We start from the raw sequence: 14138 nt of genomic DNA, 5'->3' as shown, positions 1-14138 counted from the left end.
ACTTGTCTAACTGGGTCAAAGGAAGAACTCTGTTTGTTTATATGGACTGAGATATGTATACAGGTGCGTGTTGGCTTAAGAAAGTATCTGGGTAGAAACTTTATTAAAATTGCTAAAATAACTAGATTGTTGAAGGTTTATTTTACGTGAACGATGGCCAGACGTGTGGAAGTTTTGTCAAGTTATAATTAGAGTACGATGACAACCATCCAGGAAACAGTTGGCCACATGTGCTTAGATAGGTAAACACAATATCGAATTTCAAAGTCGGTAGGGAGCTAAACAAAGATAGCTTCTAGATATATATATTCATGAGCATATAAGAACAGAAACAGATGGGCACATAATATAAAATAATAAAGTTCCTGTCATGAGGCATTTAAATGAGGCCTATTATATTTTTTAACAACAGTATTTGTTTAAGCTATTGTTACAACGTTTATTTACACTTGCCACATAACATTAGAAAAACCGACATGGCAAGGTGGTTAAGGGATTCGATTCGTAATCTGAGGGTGGCGGATTCGAATCCCCGTCACACCAAACATGCTCGCCCTTTCAGCCGTGGTGTCGTTATAATTTGTCGGCCAATCCCATAATTCGTTGGTAAAAGAGTTAGCGATCGGTGATGATTACTAATTACCTTTCCTTTAGTTTTACACTGCTAAATTAGAGAGGGCTAGCGCAGATAGTCCTCGTGTATCTTTGTGCGAAATTCAAAAACAAACAAACAACATTAGTATTAGGCCTATTATATTTTAACAACTGTATTTGTATAAGCCATTGTTACGACAGTTGTTATGGTGTAAACATGATTATAATTAATTATACGTGCCACACAACATTAGTATTAAGCCTATTATATTTTTAACACTAAATTATCGTGTGTTTTTGTACTCCAAAGAGTGTAGAAGACATGTGGATAAACGAAATATAGAGTGACTGAAATACTATTGTTATACAATCTTGAAAAACGTATGTAACGTCTTATACTAATGTTTTATGACATATATAACTAATTAAATTGTACTTCACCACTTTGTAGAGGGCGTTAATTTAACGCAATAATAATAATAAGTGTTATTGAAAATTGTTATAAAACGTTATTGTAAACAAACTTGGACTAAGTCCTATAGTTAACAACCGATAAAGAATATGTGAGTATCTGCTACTTTTATACCTAAAATAATATTGGTAATAAACAGGTCGAATTTTGGATTATTTTGTTCATAATTAACACTTGGGAAGTTACATCGTTAGAACTGGTTCGAATTTCGTACGAAGATCCACGAGCTATATCTGCGTTAGTCGTTCCTAATTTAGCAGTGTAAGACCAGAGGGAAGGCAGCTAGTTATTATCACCCAACGCTAACTCTTGGGCTACTCTTTTACCAATAAACAGTGAGATTGACCGTGACATAACGCGTGCACAACTAAAAGAGCGAATATTTTTTATGTGACGGGGATTCGAACTTGGAACCCTCGGATTACGAGTCGTGTTTTTTCTTCTCTTTATTCATCTCACGTCAAAGGTATAAACAAAAATACATGAAATAAAACACTAGTTAAATATGGAGAGAAAACACTGCAAGATACCACCTTGTTAAATAATTACAACAAAAGGTATAAAATGTGTTAGAAAGTATAAAAGAAGTAATAGTGCCTGAACCATGATGGGCCACACTTTGTTAGAAACATATTCCAATGTTGCTCTGCCTTGTTTTTCTTCACAGATATTTAAACACCAGGAACGTAAGTCCTCGTGATGGACTTTTTTCAATTCAGCCGAAAGAACATCGTAAACGTTTTTTACATTTGCTTTAATAAAACAACAGATATGTCATAACAAAGACGTGTTAAATTATCGTATAATAAAAAACAGATATGTCATAACAAAGACGTGTTAAATTATCGTGTAATAAAAAACAGATATGTCATAACAAAGACGTGTTAAATTATCGTATAATAAAAAACAGATATGTCATAACAAAGACGTGTTAAATTATCGTATAATAAAAAACAGATATGTCATAACAAAGACGTGTTAAATTATCGTGTAATAAAAAACAGATATGTCATAACAAAGACGTGTTAAATTATCGTGTAAGCTGTGAAAGCTTTGAAATTATTAGGTCTTATTTTATCATTATTCAATTCTCATGGTATTGAGATACAGGTATTATTGCATACAGTCACCGGTCAATATAAGATTGTATTTTAAAGCACATGCTTGATATTTTTTATGACTATACAATTATATTTTAAGGGCTAATCAGTCGCTCGCTAATTTTCATTCTTAAGTTTTGTGATTTAAAGATATAAACAAAATTAGCGAACAAAGTTATAAACTACCACCATCACTTGGTGACATCTAAATAACTTAAAGTGTCAGATGAATTTTAAGGGTAATATCACGACATAGTAAGACTTGTAAGAATTTCCATTATCTGGCCTATTAGGTTTTCCAAACAAGAAAACTACGTAATATCAATTACCATGCGTCTGTTACTTTCCACTATCAATGTGGTAGCTCATTGAATTTAAGAGCTTTTAACGCTGAAATTATTTATATGCATACCAGCTGTTAATATATCATTCACTGTCAAAGCAATGCGAATGCATATAATATAAAAAAAAGTTATTTGTATTTACATTGTATATTACTGAGAACCGGTTAACACGTCATTTGATCGCTGTCACAAAAATGTTTCAATTTCTCCATAAATACAATGGTTTGTTTGTTTGTTTTCGAATTTCGCACAAAGCTACTCGAGCGCTATCTACTCTTGGGCTACTCTTTTTACTAACGAATATTGGGATTGACCATCACATTATAACGCCCCTACGGCTGAAAGAGCGAGCATGTTTGGCGCCACAGGGATGCGAACCCGGAACTCAGTTTACGAGTCGCACGCCTTAACACGCTTTACGTGCCGGGCCTAATACAATGGAAACGAATAGTTGTCACTTTTCTAAGTTCATCGATATTGTATGATTAGCACTTCTCCAAATTCAATATATTCTTGAACATTTTTAAAAATTATGACCAAAGAAAAGTAAACTTCCTTTCTTAAGAGATCATCTTGTTATCGTATTATTCAAAATCAGACAACAGATTAAAATAATTAATTAGAACGTCCCTATTCATGATCAACTTGTTAGTCCATAAATGCATAATGTTTACCTTTCTTAAAACAAAAATGTTTGTGTGTTCGTTTTCAGCGCGCAAAGCTAATGCTCAGTGGGCTATCTGCACTCTGTTCACTGGGGGAATCGAACCCTGGATTTAAATTTACTGCTGACTCCCAGGAGACACGGTTCGCGACTACTGGATTATTTTCAACAGTTACCTAGCTACGTTGCATTACAATTACAGTAATAATCAAATTACTCTGGCTTATGAAGTAATTTTGAAAATACCGAATTAAAACATCACGAACTCTTAGATTTTGTGACGTACTTGTCGCTGTCTTTATAAAATACATTACGTCTTCGTATGTAATTATTTTAGGAAAGTCAGGCATTGATTAATGATTAGCTTTGCTGTGGACGGTAAGGTCCAAGGCTCGAGCCGCGATATATCGCTAAACTTTCAACCACGAGGAACACTGTACCTGTGATAGTCAACCCCATTATTCGGTTAGGAGCAACTGAACAGATAGCAGATTCTGTTTACTGAAACAATAAAGTTTTTTTTTATTAGATCACGTGAAGTAATGACGTCACGTAATAATTTTAATATAATTCCATGGCAACAAGATCGTCAGATAAAGTTTATTTATCTGTTTCAAGTAAAATACGAAGCTACAAAATGGGCTGTCTGTACTCTGCCTGACAGAGATTTTAAAGTTTTATTTAACAACAGCAACATAAATCCCAGATTTTCTGTATTAGGGTGAGTTTTATGTAGTGACACTCGAGTGAGCCTACGTACCATAATTATGTTTGCAATTGTTTCTTTTCTAAGTTGTGGTAAAACATTGAAAAGCGAAATAAATAATTTCTTTCATTTTAAGTTTATTCTTCCAGAAAACGATGTTAGTAGGTGGCGCGGTCGTACGTCCGAATATTCACGAGCACAGGACAAATAACCCATTAAGTGTTTTTTTTGCTTGACAGAAACAGAACAAACCTTAAATTGGAAAAAAATGTACACAGATAAATATTATCATAAACTGACAACAAAAAAAAAGACAGTAAAACTGTAACCGAAGAAATCATGTAGTAGTTTCTCTAGTTCACGATCTATAAATTTCCAAAGGCATTTAATTACTTTAAGTTATCATACAACACTGCTTAGGCTAAAATAGAGCGCCTAGCATAGCCAAGTGATTAAGGCACTCGACTCGTAATCCCCAGGGTCGAGGGTTCGAACACCTGTCTCACCAAACATACTCGCCCTTTAAGCCTTGGGAGCGTTATAATGTGACAGTCAATCCCACTATTATTTGGTAAAAAAAGTAGCCCAAGAGTTGTTGGTGGGTGGTGACAACTAACTGCCTTACCTCTAGTCTTACACTGTTAAATTAGAGACGGCTAGCGCAGATAGCCCTCGTGTAGCTTTGCGCGAAATTCAGAAACAAATAAACTAAAACAAAAGATTAGTGTTATTAGTGACGACCTTAGTTCCAGCGTAATTTAACCAATTAGATCAACTGTAAAACCATAACCACTTAGATCAGCTGTAAAACCATAACCACTTAGATCAGCTGTAAATCCAAATCTCCAAAGAAACGCACAAACAAAGGAGACAAACCCGTCAACACGTTATAGAACTAGAACCAAACGATTTTTTTAAGTCTCTCCCAGTAGGATAGCTGTAGGTTTACGGACTTGTAACGCTAAAACCCGGTGTTCGATTCGTCGGAGCGGACAGAACAGTAGATGATTTATTGTGTGGCTATGCGTAGAAACAAACAAGATTTTATGACGCTGTGAATTAGTTATTTTCACTGTTACATTCTATCACGTATGAATTATATTATATCTAATTGTAATGTTAATTTTTACCGACACCATCAGAGATGCCAACTATTTCAAGTGACTGAGCGTAATGATTGTAGACAGAGCCCTTTCACAGTTTTAGTCCTTTTAGATTTGCCAGAAACAAGACAATCTGGTGAACGAGACCTTTTTTTAAACATTTGTGAACGATTGCATTGGTGTTTCTATGCCGCTTAGAAAACGAGAAATACCCATCTACGCGAGCGCTGATTGGCTGACAAGGACTGATGACTTAACTATGGATTCCCCCACGTACCCAGTATGGAGAAGCACCACACTCAAACTGTTGGTAGGCGTCAGAGATACAAATATTTTTCTATTATTTCAAGCACAAACACGATTATCGCAAGTAGCCATTTGGACTATGTCTTTTATTTATTATCAACATTTATTTGTATCTCACTAGAAATTTTCTTTTCACCCCTTTCAAGCCCTGGGGGAACAATTTATCACTTTATTGTATAGGCCTATATAATATATAATAATTTGGGAGTTCCAACAAGTCGTAATATTTGTCTGTATGAGCGTATAGTCGTAATGTATACATCAAAATCGTAATGGTTACGCTCAAATCGTAATGGTTGGCATCTCTGTACTATACACTAAAGTAAGGTCGATATAGTACATGAAACGTCTTGTTTGTTTGCCAACGTGAGAAGATTCGATAAAGTTCCTTTTGTTGTGTCTGTTTACCACAACATGTCAGTTACAAGTACACGTGCTGGTGACATACATTCTAGAATCAGCTTTAACAATACAATACAATATGCTTTGAAAGACACCTTTTCAGTGAAATAATAGGAACTTTCCAAGAATATTAGGCTTAGTGTAGAGCGATTTATTTTTTTATAAATAATAATACGGGTTTGAGCTAAAAGGAATAAAAGAAATTGAAGTTAATGCGAGTAATAATTAATACTATCACATTTTATAAATATGAACTATATATGTAATTAGCAAACAGAGAAACACAATATCACGTGCAGAGGTTAACTGAAAACCGTAGTATATGGAATAAAAGTGTTTTGATATTGGGGGAAACTTAGTTTCGATGTGTTCGTGAAACAATGTAAGAGTGAAAAAGACACACGAACATGTCGAAACTAGTTTCGCCAATATAAGGCCTGACTTTCAACGTTAACTGTCCTCCAGTCAGGCAGAGTTAAGTCTGCGGATTTATAATGCTAAAATCAGACGTTCGATTCCGGCAGATAGCCCAATGGGGTTTTGATATTACAAAACAGGCACATACAAGGCTGAAATCAGGGGTTCGATTTTTTTGCATTGGACCCCGCAGATAGCTATCTGATAGCAGATATATTTTCAATAATTTATACCTTAGCTTTTGAATAAAAATTACTTTATTTGTTATGAATATTTGAAATTCTTAGTAACGTTGTTAAATATGGTCAAACATTTATTCATCGTGTCTTATATTTTTTGTTAGATAGTCTGTCCAAACATTTTTTTAACCATTAAAATCGTCCCCCAGTGGCTCAGCGGTATGTCTGCGGACTTACAACGCTAAAAACCAGGTTTCGATACTCGTGGTGGGCATTGTGTAGCTTTGTGCTTAATTCAAAACAACAACAACCATTAACATCGCCTCCTAGTGGCACAGCGGCATATCTGCAGACTTACAATACTAGAAATATTAGAGTTTCACCGTCATGTTGAGAATCCTTTTTATTACAAGGAGACAGATTACAGAATTACAAACAGCATGTGCAACATGAAAGTGATTCCCGAAACAAAATATCAATATGTTCGAAATCTTCTTACCTCATTTAAGGCTCAGCGACAAGTTGTAGGGATAATAACTCTGAAATTTAAGATTCGATTCCTACTGCAGATACAGAACCGAGAGTTCATTGCGCGACTTTTTGCAAGGCTAAAAGCAGTAGTTTATAACAGACAAAGTTAGAGAACCTAAACACTTCGCTTGTTTGTTTTTGAATTTCGCACAAAGCTACTCGAGGGCTATCTGTGCTAGCCGTCCCTAATTTTGCAGTGTAAGACTAGAGGGAATGCAGCTAGTCATCACCACCCACCGCCAACTCTTGGACTACTCTTTTACCAACGAATAGTTGGATTGACCGTCACATTATAATGCCCCCCCCATGGGGACGAGCATGTTTGGTGCGCGACCGAGATTCGAACCCGCGACCCTCGGGATTAGGAGTCGAACGCCTTAACACGCTTGGCTATGCCGGGCTACTTAAACACTTCAACAATGATGATAAAATAAGTAAGACTGTGGTATTTGTGTTATAAATCCATTGTGTAATTTTGTCCTATGTTAGAATTCTCTCCCCCAACTCCCAAGAACAAACCAAAAGTTAAGAAACGAATTTTAAATAATGCATCGGGTAGTAATACTTAATGAACGTACACAAAGTTTGTGTAGTCTACATTTTATGAGTTTAAATAGTTTTTCGATGTCTTTTAAGGAATTCAAATTATATAAAAGTCCTAAAGTAGAGATAAACGTTATTTTGATTAGTGCGCAATAGAAATGTGCCTATCATAATATTGTTATAGGTTTTTTAAATTAATTGTTTGGTTGCTGAATTTCGCGCAGAGCGTCTGAAACGCCATCTACGTCAGTCGTTCTTACTATTAAGTGACAGACTAGAGAGAAGCTACTCAATATCGCTCACCGCCAATTCTTGGTCTACTCTTGTCAGGCGGAATAGTGGGATTTGACAATAACGCTTATAACACACCCAAAGTCACAAAGTATGGAACGGATGTGTTTTGTATGGAGGGGGAATAATAACGGATGCACGAATCACGGATCCACAGATTCGAAATATAGCGCGCTAATAATTAAGCCATGTTTGGAACTAGTGATTGCTTGCTTTTACTATACATTGTCTTTATCGTTCCAAATAAATTGAAAAGTTGAATGTCACGTGATACCAAATTATATTAAACTGTAAGTTTCGATCGCTCTTTCGTCTCTTGATTAAGTTTCAATAAGATAAAGACTGTTATGAAACTGTTCAAAGAGTTTAGAGGCCCGGCATGGCCAGGTGGTTAAGGCACTCGATTCGTAATTCGCAGGTCCGAATCTCCGTCGCACCAAATATGCTCGCCATTTCAGCCGTGAGAGTGTTATAATGTGACGGTCAATACCACTATTCTTTGGTAAAAAAGTAGCCCAAGAGTTGGCGGTGTGTGGTGATGACTAGCTGTTTTCCTTTAGTCTTACACCGAGCCAACTAAATAACTAACATTTACAGAATTTTTTTTCTTTATTTTTTGAATTTTTGCGCAAAGCTATACGAAGACTGTCTGCTCTGGTCACCTCTAATTTAGCAGTATAATCTAGAGAGAAGTCATCACCACCCAGCGCCAACCCTTGGGCTACTCTTTTACCAACGAATAGTGGAATTGATCGACATAATATAACGCTCCCACGGCTGAAAGGAGCGAGCATGTTTGGTGTGACTGGAATTCGAACCCACTACGCTCAGATTACGAGCGCCCTCTAACCAGCCGGCCATGCTAAATTAAGGTCAGCTAGCGTAATAGTTCTCGTGTAGCTTTGCGCGACATTTAAAACAGACCCAACCGTATTATTAGATTTAGAAAGAAAAAAGAAATGCATTTACCTCTGCATTATCCACATTGTTTATGCCTAAATTATATTTGGCATTTAAAAATAGGTGAACGAAATATGGTCTTTAAGTAAATAAAAACAACCGAAGGCCTTACCTAGAAAACAACGCATCGTTAAACTTTCATCAGTACAACAAATGATGTTTGTACAAATGTGACTTGGACTTCGAAGATTACTTTTTAGCAGATCAGTATTATCCGTGCAACGAAAGCTATCTGTTACATCGTCTGTGAAAGCTATAATACTGTGTAACCTAAATTAGTTTGCGAGGTATAATTTATAACGTCAGTACTTTCACTATATCAAAGACCACATAACGTCTGTAACGAATCCAACTGGGAATTTTGATACAGCTAAGCTGCCATGTATTAATCAACTAAAGAACGCTTCAGACATCTAGTCTTCCATGGAATACTAAGTGAAATTAAGAGTACAGAAGGAGTATTTAGAACATTGAATTATTGGACTGGTCGCTTACAGGTGGAAGACATTAACTCTGTCACGCCATCATTGGACAAAACGACTCAGTACTTTTTTGCTTCGTGATAAAATAATCATCTAACTTTGCACTGAAACTCATTATGATAAGAACTAGAAACATGAGATTCTTTGAAACGGCTACAAACCTTCATCGAACTTACTACTGTAGCCATTCGTTTGTAGTTTAACTCAAACCTACACAATAGGTTATCTGTGCTCTGTACACAAGGGGTATCGAACCCCCCGGTTTCTAGCGGTGTGAGTCCGCAGACATGTTGTTGTGTCACTAGAAGGCACCATTATAGGACTGAAGTGGGACCGCTATGCTTTGTTATTTATAAGTTCTGTCAGTTATAACTTTATTCAGAGTTTAAAACACGTTTTCTATTGGATTTCGATAATCCATCACGGACAATGCACAGATAATCCATTGTGTAGCTTTGTACTTCACAATAAAGAAATGTTGAATAATGTTGGATTAAGCGTATATTTAAGATTACAAAAATTATCTTGTTTATTTGCAAACAATAAAAACTTTCAACGCGACAGTTAGAACCATATGTCTTTGTTTTACACGATGTTTTCTGGCATGTATGCATTTTGAGGCACAAATTCTTGATGACGAGAAACCCATTTGAAATAAATATGTATCTCAGAATGGCTGGTATGGGTATTAACACTGTTATTGGTAAGCAGAGAACAACGTTTCGACTTTCCTAGGTTATCTTGAGGCGCAATTTATTTATAAATGTTTTGTCGGAAAAACAACTCTGACGCATGCGTAACGTTTAATGTAATTTCATGGTTGGAAAGAAAGCAATCTTTAGTATTTAGCCCGATGGTTCTCGGTCAGTGTTAGATAAGATAAGATTCAATATAAACACAACCACACTCCACTTTTTTCATGCACTCTGGTTTTCTCATTTTGTAATCTTTGTTATTATCTTTAAGCACCGAAATTTCTTGTAAGTGAATTCACAAATATAAACAGCTTTAAACGTGTGATCACAAACTTTATTTTTGTGTTTTTGATTTTCAAAGAAAAATGGAACATGTTTGGTAATTGACAAAAAAAAAAAGAATTCTCAGTGAAATAGTTAATATTATTTTTCGTTTGTTTGTAATTAAGCCCAAAACTACACAGTGGGCTATATGTGCTCTGTCCACCACGGGTACCTAAACCTGGTTTTTACAGGTGCAAATCCGTAGATATACCACGATGCCACTATCGGAATGATATTATCTTCCATGCTGGCTCAATAATAACACTGAGGACTAAAATAATGATTACTTCAGGAGGGCACTGCACGGATAGCCCATTTTATAACTTTGTGCCTAACACCAAACAAGTAAAAAAAAATCAAGGATCACGTGACAAATATGAATAGCTTATGTCTCAAGAAACTAAAAGTGTGACGTCACCCTCCAAAAAAAATATATAGAGAGATCGTAAATTCATTCATTGAATATTAAATAATTAATAAGATGTGACACGTCGTAAGCATTAACCAATATATTATAACATACGTTGAAAGTTATGAGTTTTCTATCAGTGTTGTTACACTATACAGTTAGAGCCCCAGAAGTTTTCACAGTATCACACATCTTGTTTACCACTCTTCAGGTAACTCAGTATATTAATTTCTCTGCGGAATACCATGTGGTCTAGAAAACACGCGGTTTATAATTCACAACGTCTATTACATTAGGCTTGGTATAAAATGCAGTATATTCCGGTCTAGTTGCGATCAGAGAACATTATATCTTATAAATAAAGATTCTATCAGAGACAGAAATTTATATGAATGAATGAATACATGTTCTTAGTCATCATTTTCCAGCCCAACCATCAGAAAACATCTACTTATAAAACTATGTTTTTACCTCCTTATCTTATCTTTGATTTGGTTTTTGTTAAGCCCAAAGCTACACAATAGGATATCTTTGCTCTGTACACAGCGGGAATCAAAACCCGATTTATAGCGTCGTAAACCTGTAAACTTGCTTCTAAGCCAACCGATTTGGATAGTATGCTACCCAGAGAGCGCCACTGTATCTCAGAACACCCTCAGAAATAAAAAAAAATCCCATTTTTTAAATAACAAATAATAAAATTGATGACCTCCAACGGTGACGTCACACAGAGTAAAGTTATTACGTAGAGAGAACAAAATATAAGAAAATACGCTAGATTTCTGTAGAAACTACTTAACAGGCTATAAAACAATACTGTAAAGAATAGACATTTAACTCTACTAATAAAAGTACTTAATTAAGCTCTTGTAGGGTCAGAGTTAAATTTAGCATTATTTTCAAATATTTTTAGACCTGTAAAAATTCTGACAAAAAATTTAAATGTTGTATACATGATAATAATAGACAAAAAAAATCATTTTTTGTAGATGCCGCTAGTGATTGCTAGAATGTAGAAAAAAGAAAATGAGAAGTACAATAACAGAAAGTCCTGGCAACGGCCACGTGGTTAGGGCGCTCGATGCGTATTCTGAGGATTGAGGGTTCAAATCCCTGTCGCACTAAATATTCTATGCATTGTAAAGAAGATTCGAGCCTGTGACCCGCAGTATGCGAGTCAAGCGAACTAACTACTGACTAATTGGGAATGTTTTCAGCAGCTTCTCAGAACAAGAATCCTAATCTTCTCCACATTTGTATCTGCAGATTTACTTGTCTGTTACAGATGTCCTTGTTTGATAAGTTACGTCTTTATAAGTATCATAAATTCATTTAGTTTGTTTTTTATTCTACTTATTACAAATATGATAAAATAAATATTTAGTTAACATGCATCAAGTGCCAACGTTTTTAAGAATTTAATATTGTGCTCGTAAAACAGTACCCAATTCTGATATAAGACAGAGAAAGCTTGTTTGTTTAGGAATTTCGCACAAAGCTACTCGAGGGTTATCTGTGCTAGCCGACCCTAAATTAGCAGTGTAAGACTAGAGGGAAGGCAGCTAGTCATCATCACCACCCACCGCCAACTCTTGGGCTACTCTTTTACCAACGAATAGTGAGATTGACCGTACCATTATAACGCCCCCACGGCTGGGAGGGCGAGCATGTTTGGCGCGACGGGGATGAGAACCCGCGACCCTCAGATTACGAGTCGCACGCCTTAACACGCTTGGCCATGCCGGGCCAACAGAGAAAGCATACTCTAAGCATCATTACTTTAAGCCTTACTTTCAAGAGTTGAATAACTAGAACCCGTTAACAGTTTAAGTATTTCTCTAACGATGTCTTAAGAAAGACAAGCAATGCGATGTATAATTCGTAAATTATGGAATTTTCAAAAACGTATTATTTTCTACGCTAACGGCAATATATTGTTCACCACCACTAAGCGGTATATATATTTTGTATTATACTATCTATCAAATAACACGTTTATTATTCTCAACACTGAACAGTGTATTCCCTTAACCTAACATCTGTCAGCTAACACTAATATACAACTCGACACTAGTGTTTCGTACTTTTGTTCTTAGTTAAAATCAATATACAAAGAGTTGAGTATTTATATTCAAAAGCTTTTGAATATGCAAAATCAGTAAGTCACGTACAATACAACCGATATAAAGTCGTGGTGAAACGATTTGTGTTGTAATTACGTGTTGACATTGTTTGATGTTTCGCGCATAATCTCACCGAAAACAGAGCACTTATGGCAGTTACATGAATAGTCGTTTTTGATTCAAAGATATTCAAGCACTCTGATCGTAAGGACGTTTACATATCGGGGACTTACAATTTTTAGAACGGTGATATCTCTTATACTTCATGGCACTGGAAAAGAAAGGACTATAGATCAACTTGGGGTGTCAGCACCATTTAGAAAGAGACCTGCAGTGAGTCGCGTTCTTAACCATGGTGAGCGAATTGTGCTACCTTGTAACACGTAGGGATCTACAAACACAGATGTCAGTAGTAAACTCCATCCATGTGACCCAATCAAACGTACGCAATACAATCAAGAAGGATTTGCATCTGGAAGAACAGCACATTAGTCACATGTAAACAACTGTTTCCACGATAGATCAGTTGAAGTGTTACTTATCTTAGAAGTTCCAGGATGAAAACAGTATTTGTGTTATCCCATACGGAGACATACCGCTCTAGTAGTCACCCATGACATACATATATACACAAGCAACGATTGTATACCGTTATGTGTTACGAGTGTTTACATTTTGCCAAATCAGTTTTTACATTAATATTTAACATTTTATGAGGGTCTGTGTATGATTTTAAATTTTGTATATATATCCATGAATCAACGTGAGTGGAACCATATTACCTTCCTTAGAATAATACTATCAAACATTTATTGTATTGACTAACAGGAAAAGTTTCATCCAAAGTAAACTTTATTAGTACAGGTTTCATATTTGTAGAATCATTTTGTCAGTGAATACCAAAATATCCACAGAGAAGATCATCGGTTATCAAGGATACTGAGAGAAGATACATATCTTAAATTATTTGTTGTTCAGTACAAAAAGTTATCCACGACGAGCATCAACATTTATATCATTTTCAGCCAGTACATCAAGACTATCCAATCAAAGAAATCCCAACCACCATGCCAAGTTTATCAGGTCACAGAAGGTCCAGCCAGAATATCAAGCCTATCCAATCACAGACGATCCCAACCAGTATATCAAACCTATCAGGTCACAGAAGGTCAAACCAGCATATCAAGCAAATCAGTTCGCAGGAGGCCCAACCAGCATATTATGAATCCTATCAGGGCACAAAACGTCCAGCCAGCATATCACACTATCAGGTAGCATTAGGTTAAAACAGTATATCAAGCTTATCCAATCACAGGAGGCCCAACCATCATATTAATCAAGCTTATCCAATCACAGGAGGCCCAACCATCATATCAATCAAGCTTATCCAATCACAGGAGGCCCAACCATCATATCAATCAAGCTTATCCAATCACAGGAGGCCCAAGCAGTATATCAAGCCTATCAGGTCACCGAAGGTTCAACCAGCATAT

This window comes from Tachypleus tridentatus, chromosome 9 (assembly GCF_004210375.1).
Source record: "Tachypleus tridentatus isolate NWPU-2018 chromosome 9, ASM421037v1, whole genome shotgun sequence".
Taxonomy (NCBI): Eukaryota; Metazoa; Arthropoda; class Merostomata; order Xiphosura; family Limulidae; genus Tachypleus; species Tachypleus tridentatus.
Note: the sequence above shows the minus strand (reverse complement) of the source record.